A 12,285-nucleotide genomic window follows, 5' to 3' on the forward strand; every position below is an offset into this window, starting at 1 on the left:
GTATGTTTGTTTTGTAAAATTTGTATCCTGACGAAAGGTGTAAATAAAGACACCTGAAACGTTGATCGCAAACTCGCTTGGTGAGCTGTATGATTTATTGAAAACCCTTTGGAGTGCCGTCCATTACATTATTTTATATATATATATATATATATATATACACAGTATATATATATATATATATATATATATATAAATACACAGTGGCATTTCTAGAGAGGAGGGGACCTGTGTGCAGTCTCCGTGTGTGGGCCCCCTCCACTACGTCCCGTAGCCGACAGCGCTGTTAGCGCTCTGAACGTTAGAGACTCTGGCACAGTGCCAAGAAATCACTGCACCCATTATAGATACGCCACTGTATGTATATATATATATATATATATATATATATATATATAAAAATATATACATACATACATAGACAGAAAAATAATAGATAGATAGATAGTTAGATAGATAGATAGATAGATAGATAGATAGATAGATAGATGGATGGATGGATGGATGGATAGATAGATAGATAGATAGATAGATAGATAGATAGATAGATAGATAGATAGATAGATAGATGCATAGCCGTGTATCTGGCTGAAGAGGCAGCTCATGATAGGATATGAGTTGATCATGTGATCTGAGGTTAAGAAGTTGGTGAAGTAAAAAATAGATGGAAAAGTAGATGACATTTGCTTTTGTTATGTAACAAAATGTTGATTACATGTCACCATATTATATATAGTCGCTCAGCTGATATTTTCAAAATAATACTTTTCATTTTCAACTACATCTGCAAAACAATGGACAAATAAAAATAGAAGAATAGAAGTATAACATAAGGCTAAAAGGTGAAAAACATTTCAAGTGAAAAACACATGCATGTAGATGAAAAGCCAATAGGGGTGAATAGCTCTTCATATTCTTGTTCTGCATTTAAAATATGCTCTCTGTTTGGCTGTAGTGACATCCACTAACCCAAACCAAGTAGCAATAATACCTTGTTTTTGTTTTTATACATTGTATTGACTTGTTTCACCTTATGTGCGCATAGATTTAAATAGATAAGCAGATAGATCAAAGAACAAATACAGGTAAAATATTTTTCAGTAGTAATAGAATATTACAATATGCATATTCCATAAATATACCATAAATATATGGAAACATTTTCTTTTTTTTGCAAATAGTGGTTTCTAATATTAATTATATGTCCTGAAAATTACTAAATAATTATTAACTCCAGCTTTGTGCATATGAAAAGAGAGAGAGAGAGATAGAGATAGAGACACACAGACACACACACACACACACACACACACACACACACACACACACACACACACACATAAACGGTATATATGGTTTAAATTTGAATTAAAGGCTAACTGTTGTCTTATTTATTTACAAAAGAGGATAGATATTAAAGTCTGTAATCTGCTGTAATCTTTACATTTTGTAATAAAGTTAATAAACTTCTCAAACACAATTAGATAATGTGCATTTCCATTCTGGAATCAGCCAGTTCTACAGATTTTAGTGCATCTTTTAAAGCATTTTAAAACATAAACAAGTCTTTTTTCAGATTTTACCACATTTGAATTCAGTTAAGGAACAATTGTTATCATTAGACACAAATTAAAAAGTTTAAAATTCCACAACATCAACAGATATAAACAAAATACTAAGCAAAAATATGTATCAATTGATATCCTTACCTTAGAAAGAGAAACTTACTTTTATGTGGTTCTAGTTCGGTAAGAGTATTATGCATATTCCAGATCTGTAGACGTTTGTTATCACTTACAAAGTGAAACTGCCAAACAGTGGACCTTGAATACAATATTTTACTCTAATTGTTCCACCGCAAAGTAAAAAAGAAAAGAAAGGCTTGATTTATGGGTTACGTTGCATACAGAAATTCTGTACCGCACTTCGGTCTTTGTGGTGATGAGTTACTCCCTGCGGCCTGGGTCCTTTTTTAATAATAATTAAAAAAAAGACTGCAACAGTTTTAAATTTGCCTCATTGGCCACTATAAACACGTGATTATGTAAAAAAAAAAATCAGTTTCGAAAGTACGTTTTAGATGAAACAATAAGCCGCTGTGAGGATAATCAGGGGAAAGCCAACTCATTGAAGGATATATGAGACTATTTTTTTTACATCAAGTATAACTATTTGGAATACTACTATTAGTAATAATTAGAAAGAGTTAGTTTGGTTATTATTATCACCATTGCTTTTACTTTTTTATTTATTCAATATCATCTTATCCATTTGCATACAATTGTACAATCATCCAATTATACATTGTAGGAACATTTTATTAACCACTTAACTATTCCCCACAAAATTGCTCAGAATTTGTAGGGATTTTTTTTATTACTTATTAAAATAAAAAAAAGTATTTTTTAATAATATATATAAAAAAATATGTAATAAAATAATTATATATGCATATCTCTATCTATCTATCTATCTATCTATCTATCTATCTATCTATCTATCTATCTATCTATCTATCTATCTAGATATGGGGTGTTTTGCACACCCCTCATCCCTGCTGTGCTCTTAGGCCCCCATTATAAAATAACTTCCTACCTTCCCCCTTGTTACATTAGTAACATGTAGCAGCTATGTGTTAAGAGTGTGACAATTAGAGTTTTAAAAAGTGTTACATTAGTTAAAAAAAAGTAGGTGTTGAAAAGTGCTAGAATAAGTGTTACAATATGATGTCCCAGAAGCAACCTGAACACACTAATCCAGGGGGATCCCACACCCCGAGCTCATCCATAATACTGGCATATTAGAAAAATGATTAACACTCATCTGTCACGATCCGGGTAATTTCTCGTCAATACTTACCTTCTAAATGCCTCCTGAGACTGTCCCAGCGTTCCAAGCCCGGATTCCATCTGTGCTGTCTGCGTGCAGCACGTTGCATCCCATTGTCTCAGGTCTCCTCACTGTGATTGCAGCATCAGGGTTAAATTTCACATGCAGGTTACAAACAGGCTTTCCCTCCAAAAGCTAACATGAGCGCAGCCATGTTTTCCTGATCACATGTTACCTTTCAGCCTATCAGCTGCACTCTGCTCTCAGCCTGATTACCCAGCAGCTGCACTCTGGACTCTGGTTAATTGCCCAGCCAATACCTGCTTCCCAGCAGGTATAAATATCCTGTTCCTGGGCTGGGAAGTTGTCAGTGCTTTCATTGTCTTCAGTGATTCTAGTCTGTAAGCTTCACTACAGACTTTCAACTGTGATTCCATTCTGCAGCTCAGCCTGACTCCCTGGTCATTACACTCTGCAGTGTAACTCGACTCTCCAGAGATTAACCCTCTACAGTCTACCCTGATTCACCTGTGTCTGAACTCTGGCTTTCCAGTAGCCATCCTTCATTTCTCAACTTCCAGCTCACTCCAGCTTCATTTCTCATCTACCTGTGAACCCCAGCTTCATTTCTCATCTTCCAGCGAACCCTAGCTTCATTTTTACTTTACAGAACTTTCCTCCACATTCCAGACTACTGGTTTTAACCAGTTGTGCACCAAATTACCACTTGTGACTTTCTATTATTCTTTTGCACGTTATATGACTTTTTATTTAATAAAATCACTGAAAGAGATTTCCAGTTGTCGTGGTCAAACCTTCAGGCTCTACATAGTGCTACCTTGCATTTGTCTAGGAGTCTACTCGCTCCTCCCACATTCCGGTACCTATCAGCCCCTACAACTGATACTCCCAGTCACCATCACCAGCCCTCAGTTGTGACAGTAAGCACTGACCTAATGGAGCTGGTCGGAGAATGAGTCCAAGCGTTGAGGCCTATACAAGAACTGGCGGTCCGCCTTGAACATCAGGAGGCCGCCCAAGGCCATGTCATCCGCTGCCTCCAGGACCTCTCCTCCCGGCTGGATGAAATTCAAGTGACCCTTCGTGGGTCAGGGGCATCCAGTGTGTCGACTGCAGTACCTACGGTGGTGTCCCCACCTGCCATACCCATCTCTGCTCCATGTCTCCACTTGCCGACTCCTACTAAGTTCAACAGGTCTCCAAAAGCCTGCAGGGGACTCCTAAACCAGTGTGAGATTCACTTCGAGTTACAGCCTGGCAGTTTTCTCACAGACCGCATCAAAGTTGCCTAGGTTATCTCCCTTCTCAGTGGCTCCGCCCTCGACTGGGCATCACCTCTATGGGAGAGATCAGATCATCTGTTGTCCTCCTAGTCTGACTTCTTGGCAACTTTTAGGCGCATCTTCGACGAGTCAGGCCGTGTGACATCTGCCTCTTCTGAAATCCTCCGGCTTCGTTAGGGGACACGAACTGTCGGCCAGTATTTAGTTCAATTTCAGACTTTGGCTTCCGAAATTTCCTGGAACGATGACGCTCTCTATGCAGCCTTCTGGCAAGGTTTATCTGAACGTATTAAAGATGAGCTTGCTACCAGAGACTTACCTTCCAAGTTGAACAAGCTCATATCGCTCTGCACAAGAGTTGACCTACGGTTCCGTGAAAGGGCTAATGAGCAAGGCAGGTCAACATCCTCAAAGACCTCTACTCCTCCTCGTCAGCCATCACTGCCTAAGGACGAACCAATGCAGATTGGTCATTCTTGTTTAACTCGAGCAGAGCGAAGAAGACACCTCTCTAAATGTCTCTGCCTGTATTGTGCTGCACCTTCCCATGTCATCAACGCTTGTCCTGAGCGCCCGGGAAACTCCAAGTCCTAGCCCGCCAAGTAGAGGGTCAGCTAGGAGTAATGTCCTACTCTCCATCTTCTAGTGATTGCAATCTTTCAGTCTCGCTTCAAGTGGGCCAGAGTACCAGGAATCTTATAGCCTTGTTGGACTCCGGGGCAGCCGGAAACTTTATGACTGAGAGATATGTCAAGCAGTAGTCCCTACCCACTGAGCAACTGGCATCTCCCATATCCTTGACTGCCATGGACGGTAGTAGGATTTCCAATGCAGTAGTTATGTCCAAGACTCTACCAATCCATCTGAAGGTAGGAGCCTTGCATTCAGAACTGATTTAGTTCCTAGTGATTCCAAAGGCCACTCATCCCGTGGTTCTGGGCCTCCCATGGCTCCGTCTTCACAATCCTCAAGTTGACTGGAGGGCTACCCATATCCTGGCATGGGGTCCCTCCTGCTCTGAGACTTGTTTGTCTAAAGTGCTTCCCATTTGCACGTCCTCCTCCAAGTCTTCTGATGTTCCACCTCCGCCTTATCAAGACTACACAGATATTTTCAGCAAATCCTCTGCGGACATCCTTCCTCCTCATAGAGAATGGGACTGTCCTATCGATCTCATCCCGGGGAAGGCTCCACCTCGAGGACGCACGTATCCCTTGTCGTTGCCTGAGACTCATTCTATGGAAGAATACATTAAGGAAAATCTGGCAAAGGGATTTATCCGGCCTTTTTCCTCTCCGGCTGGCGCAGGCTTCTTCTTTGTGTAGAAGAAGGATGGCGGCCTGCGGCAATGTATTGATTATCGAGGCCTCAATGACATCACGGTGAAAAAACGGTACCCTCTGCCGCTTATCACCAAGTTATTCGACCGCGTCAGTGGAGCAACCATATTCACGAAGCTAGATTTGAGGGGTGCCTACAACCTCATTCGAATCCGGAAGGGTGACGAGTGGAAAACCGCTTTTAACACTCGTGATGGACATTATGAGTACCTCATCATGCCTTTCGGGCTCAGCAATGCTCCAGCTGTATTCCAGCACTTCGTGAACGAGATCTTCAGGGATATTCTCTATCGTCACGTGGTAGTCTATCTCGATGACATTCTCATCTTTGCAAATGACCTGGAGGAACATTGGTTCTGGGTAAAGGAGGTCCTGTCCCATCTTCGGGCCAACCGCCTTTACTGCAAATGAGAGAAATGCGTTTTTTAAGTTAAATCCATCCAGTTCCTAGGGTACATTGTATCTGGTTCCGGTCTGAAGATAGACCTGAGAAACTTCAAGCAATCCAAGATTGACTAATTCCTGTAACACTCAAGGGCATCCAGAGATTCCTAGGGTTTGCCAATTATTACAGGAAATTTATTCAAGACTTTTCCACCATTGTAGAACCTGTTACTGCTCTTACCAAAAAGGGTGCCAACCCTTCCAAATGGTCAGAAGAAGCAACCCAAGCCTTTCATTTGTTAAAACAAAGATTCGTCTCTGCTCCGGTTTTGAAACAGCCAGATACCAGTTCGCCCTTCATCCTTGAGGTGGATGCCTCTTCTGTTGGAGTGGGCGCAGTCCTGTCTCAAAGAGCTAACGACGGTCATCTACATCCCTGTGGCTTCTTCTCACGAAAGTTCTCTCCTGCCAAGCGTAACTATGCTATTGGCGACCAAGAACTTTTGGCTATCAAGCTCGCTTTGGAAGAGTGGAGATACTTATTAGAAGGAGCTTCTCATACCATCACCATCATGACAGATCACAAGAATCTCCTGTATCTAAAAGGCGCTCAATATCTTAACCCTCGCCAAGCCAGGTGGGCACTTTTCTTTTCCAGATTTGACTTCAAACTACAGTTTTGTCCAGGGTCACAGAATGGCAAGGCTGATGCCCTTTCCCTCTCCTGGGAGCAAGAAAATTAGTCTGAGTCTACTGACAAGCATTATATTATTGATCCAGTGGCATTCTCCGCAGTGAGGATGGACTCTATGCCCCCGTCAGGGAAAAGTTTCATGAAACCAGCTCTTAGAAGGAAGCTCTTGCATTGGGCACACTCCTCTCACTTTGCCGGACACGCAGGCATACACAAGACCTTAGAATTTCTTTCCAGATCATACTGGTGGCCGACCCTAACGAAGGACATTGCTGAATTTGTGGCCTCCTGCCCAAAATGTGCCCAACACAAAGTACCCTGCCAGTCACCTGCTGGGCAATTGGTTCCTTTGTCTGTTCCTAATCATCCATGGACTCATCTATCGATGGATTTCGTCACGGATCTCCCAGAGTGTAACAAATTCAACACCATCTAGGTGGCAGTTGACCGGTTCACCAAGATGGCTCATTTCATTCCTCTCACCGGTCTTCCGTCAGCCCCCAAGTTGGCTCAAGACTTCATCCAAGAAATCTTCAGACTTCACGGTCTCCCTGTGGAGATAATTTCCGACAGAGGTGTGAGTTTGTGGCCAAGTTCTGGCGAAGTCTTTGCCAGGCTCTCCAAGTCAAGTTGAACTTTTCTACAGCTTATCACCCTCAAACCAGAGAGAGGGTGAATCAGGACTTGGAGGCCTTCCTCCGCATCTATGTTTCCTCTTCCCAAGATGATTGGGTTCAACTCCTCCCATGGGCTGAATTTTGCCACAACAATTAATACCATTCCTCATCTTTGTCCACGCCATTCTTCACCAACTATGGGTTCCACCCAAAAGTTCCAGAATTTAACCCACTTCCAGCAACATTGGTGCCTGCAGCTGATATCACTCTTCATCAATTTTCAAATAACTGGAAGAAGGTACGAGCAGCTTTGTTGAAAGCATCCTCCAGGTACAAGAAAATTGCGGATAAGAAGCGTAGGGCAATTCCTGCTCTTAAGGTTGGTGATCATGTTTGGTTATCTACAAAGAATCTAAGATTGAGGGTCCCAAGCATGAAATTTGCTCACCACTACATTGGGCCTTTCCTGATTGATTGAGTCATCAACCCAGTGGCTTACAGACTTCAGCTACCTCCTTTCCTGAAGATTCCTAGAACATTCCATGTCTCTCTCCTGAAACCAGTAGTTCTGAATCGCTTTCATTCAGCGCTTCCCTCGGCTCCCAAGGTCCAGACTCAACAAGGTGTTGAATATGAGGTCGCCAAGATCCTGGATTCACGTCTCTGGTATGGTCATCTTCAGTATCTGATTGATTGGAAGGGATATGGTCCAGAGGAACGTTCTTGGACGAACGCATCAGATGTCCATGCTCCAAAATTGGTCCGGAATTTCCATACAAGATTCCCTCAGAAACCTAAGAAGTGTCCTGGGGCCACTCCTAAAGGGAAGGGGGGGGGGGGTGCTGTCAGGATCCGGGTAATTTCTTGTCAATACTTACCTTCTAAATGCCTCCTGAGACTGTCCCAGCGTTCCAAGCCCGGATTCCATCTGTGCTGTCTGCGTGCAGCACGTTGCATCCCATTGTCTCAGGTCTCCTCACTGTGATTGCAGCATCAGGGTTAAATTTCACATGCAGGTTACAAACAGACTTTCCCTCCAAAAGCTAACATGGGCGCAGCCATGTTTTCCTGATCACGTTACCTTTCAGCCTATCAGCTGCACTCTGCTCTCAGCCTGATTACCCAGCAGCTGCACTCTGGACTCTGGTTAATTGCCCAGCCAATACCTGCTTCCCAGCAGGTATAAATATCCTGTTCCTGAGCTGGGAAGTTGTCAGTGCTTTCATTGTCTTCAGTGATTCTAGTCTGTAAGCTTCACTACAGACTTTCAACTGTGATTCCATTCTGCAGTTCAGCCTGACTCCCTGGTCATTACACTCTGCAGTGTAACCCGACTTTCCAGAGATTAACCCTCTACAGTCTACCCTGATTCACCTGTGTCTGAACTCTGGCTTTCCAGTAGCCATCCTTCATTTCTCAACTTCCAGCTCACTCCAGCTTCATTTCTCATCTACCTGCGAACCCCAGCTTCATTTCTCATCTTCCAGCGAACCCTAGCTTCATTTTTACTTTACAGAACTTTCCTCCACATTTCAGACTACTGGTTTTAACCAGTTGTGCACCAAATTACCACTTGTGACTTTCTATTATTCTTTTGCACGTTATATGACTTTTTATTTAATAAAATCACTGAAAGAGATTTCCAGTTGTCGTGGTCACACCTTCGGGCTCTAAATAGTGCTACCTTGCATATGTCTAGGAGTCTACTCGCTCCTCACAGATTCCGGTACCCATCAGCCCCTACAACTAAGGCTCCCAGTCACCATCACCAGCCCTCAGTTGTGACATCATCTATGTAAACACCTTTTGACACTTTAATTGCTACTTCTCACTAGTGTTGGGGCAGTTGGGTTGTGTTGGCCTGGGAGGTCCCACGCAAACTTGAACATTTGAAATATTAGGGACACACCTGATGAGGTCACCTGGTCATAGTAGGTGGGCCTATTTTTTGGGGTCAAAATTATGCTAAGCACTTCAATTTTACTCTATGTTAAATTGCAGAGTTTATTAGAATCGTTCTGATTAGCAGTGTTTAGTACTTAGGGGTCTATTCATGAAGCAGTGAAAAGGGTGGAGAAGTCAGCCAATAGAGAAGTTGCCCATGGCAACCAATCAGCATTGAAGTAACATTTATAATTTGCATACTCTACAATTACACAGAGCAGCTGATTGCTTGCCATGGGCAACTTCTCCACAGGCTCACTTCTCCACTCTTTTCACTGCTTCATGAATAGACCCCATAGAGTGTACACTTGCATTTTCATTTTTTTCTGTACAACAATCTTGAGTAAAGCCGTTCATCTTACATTGGTACACACAATGTTGACTCTTATGTTATCTTCTCCTGGGTATCAATGACCTGCATGTATCTATCACTATGAACACCTCATTGCTTTTTTGATGACGCAACTGCCTATGGAAAATGGTGTAAGATTGTCCAAGCCTGATTCCTTCATAAAATTGGTATTATTCAGTTTTTGCCATACACAAGACACAATAATTTTTTTTTCTCTCTTTCTTTTTTGACAGATCTTTGGACACCACAACTTTGACATCACTCACTGAATTTTGAGAAAGTTATTCACGAAGGTTTAAGACAAGTGAGATCCATCCCCACACACATGTACTTCAGTAGCCGTGCCTTCTCTCTAGCCTCTTCCCTTTGTCTGTTAAACCTCAGCAAACATCTTATTCTGTAAACATATGTGCTGTAGAAAAAATGTAGGTGCACATGTGAAACATTAGATGCACAGTGGGGCCAAAGTAGCAGAGTGGATATATAGTACTTTATAAAGGACCTCTAGCATCAGTAATCTCATATTCCTCTTACCATGGTCTGGATTACAAAATTGTGTAATTTATTTAATTGGAGTATTTGAATATTTTAATACATTAGTGATGGAACACTAATATTTGTTGTAACATTTAATCTCCTAAAGATAAAATGTATAAAATATCATTAACCTAATTTCATTTGTCTAAAATAAGCAAAGCTTTTGTCTCTTTTCTACCACTCCAGAGGTCATCCCTCTTAGCTTTCCCTCTGGGTATGTATCCCAAATACTGCCAGTGAAAAATAACTTGGCCGCGAATGACGACCACAGTCCAGGAGTTTTCGGAAAAGGTATTGTAGCAGGGCTAGGGCAATAGATTCACTTTCACAGCAATAACAATGTATATGCCACTCAAGAAAAATAAGACTTATTTCAAGACAATTAGCTAGTTTGTAAGTTTCTTAGCCAGTAGGGGAAACTAGTAACAGAAGATATTGGTATTAGATTGATAAAATAAAGAAAATATAGCTTTCCTTTCCGCTAGTTATTTTATTGTGGGAAGTGGGTTTATCCAATGTTGGAGGCATTCCTGTCTCAACACTCTAGTTTGTGCAAGAAGCATTATCTATGTGCCTTTTGTCATAAATTGTTTCCATTGGAAATAACCCATAACATTCAGAATGTTGGCTGTTACATTGGTTTTGGAATATTTGAGTCATATGGCCTGATTTGGAGAAAAGATGCGCGCGGACCCCTGTGTTTGGGGTTTGGTTCTATTTCATCAGTGTGTTTTGGTTTAAAAATCAATTAAAAAAATCAATTATCCTTTATAAAAATCAGTAAAAATCAATGAAAACAGTTGAAATCATGTCATTTTTGCAATCCAAAACCCGAAATTTGGATTTAAAATCCAAATTTCAAACCGCGGAAAAATCCAAACCCTGTAGTCTCTACAGTTATAGATAATGGAGCACAAATCAAAAAACATCTGGTGAGCATCAGTTATGTGTGCGAAAACAACTTGTTAATAAGAGAGGTTAGAGGTAGAACAGACAGCCTGGTTTTAGCACACAGGAAGGTGATTGTAATTAAAATAACTTTGCATTTTAACAGTGGTATGTAGAAGAGCATCTCTGAAACAATAGCACATAAAACCTTGAAGAGGATGTACTGCAGCAGCAGAAGATCACACAGGTCAACAAAAGACAGTCTGACCAACACGGGGTAGTGTGGAAATATTTGTCATAAAGAACATGGATCCATGGATCTGCCATACCGTATGTGAACACCAACATGAATCCTTGGATTCCATCTGGCTTCTATGTACAGTTTAGTTGGGTGGTGATAGTGCAATGATATAGGAAATGCTTACTTAGCACACATTTAGGGCCTTTTTCAGCATGAGTTGAAGTTGTGCGAAAAAATTGCACAACTACAACCCTTTACACCAGGATGCAGGGGTACGCCCAGCACACGGCAAGTATGCCCCGCATGCCGGGCCCTTACCCCAGCTAACATGCAAGCGCTTCGCTCAGCAGCGAAGTGTTTGCATGTTAAGGGTAGCCCTCTGCCATGTTTCGGGTCGCAGCAGCTGTGTGTGACATCACGCAGTTGCTACAACCCACCCCATAAAAAAGGTCCACGCAAGCCTCCATTGTCCAGACCATGCGTCTATCAATGCAGCGTCGATGCCCATAAAACGTAGCGTTGATGCCCCTGCCCACCCCGCAAATACCTCTGCCTGTCAATCAGGCAGAGGCGTTCGCATATGTGAGATACCGTTGCATCTCACTGTTTGTGCAGGGGCACACTGCAGAAGGGATTCCATGCTGAATTGGGCCCTTAGTTCCTTATTACCAATTGAACATCATTTAAATGTCACAGCCTACCTCAGTACAGCCTCAGTACATAGCCACAGACTAACCATCTTCTAATGACTGCCTCCGGCAGGATAACACACAGTGATACAAAGCACACATAGGAAGAAATGTATTAAATGTCAGGTTATTACATTTCTTATGTAAACTCTGGTTTTCACCCACAGTTCAAAAATATACTAGTAGGTTATTTGGCTCACAACAAAAAAATAATACTAGTGTGTAAGTGTGTGCATGTACATGTGTTAAGGGCAGACTAGATGGACTAAGTATACACGAGAAATAAACCTCTATTGCGCAGGGGAGGAGCAGCTAAGAAAAATTGTTAGGTGCTACACTACCTGATGAAAAGTATTAACGTATTGTGAAGAATAATATTTCTGCCCTCCACAGGTGGATACACAATGCAGGGTATAGTAAAAATCATTTAAAATCTATAAACTATAATACTCCCCTATTCAGACGA

At 41.8% G+C, this 12,285-nt stretch overlaps 1 long non-coding RNA gene across 2 annotated transcripts in view; it reads left to right on the plus strand.

Annotated features, from left to right (window-relative positions):
* LOC134948699 (uncharacterized) overlaps window positions 1-12,285 on the plus strand; it is a 190,189-nt gene that overhangs the window by 83,113 nt on the left and 94,791 nt on the right. The window contains exons 3-4 of one of the 2 annotated variants that reach the window (XR_010183006.1): window positions 9,698-9,768; window positions 10,188-10,292. This is a non-coding gene — a long non-coding RNA (uncharacterized LOC134948699). Of the gene's footprint in view, window positions 1-9,697; window positions 10,156-10,187; window positions 10,293-12,285 lie in introns of those variants that run through there. The other variant, XR_010183005.1, reaches the window with a different exon arrangement.

The sequence above is a fragment of the Pseudophryne corroboree genome, chromosome 8 (assembly GCF_028390025.1).
Source record: "Pseudophryne corroboree isolate aPseCor3 chromosome 8, aPseCor3.hap2, whole genome shotgun sequence".
Lineage (NCBI taxonomy): Eukaryota > Metazoa > Chordata > Amphibia > Anura > Myobatrachidae > Pseudophryne > Pseudophryne corroboree.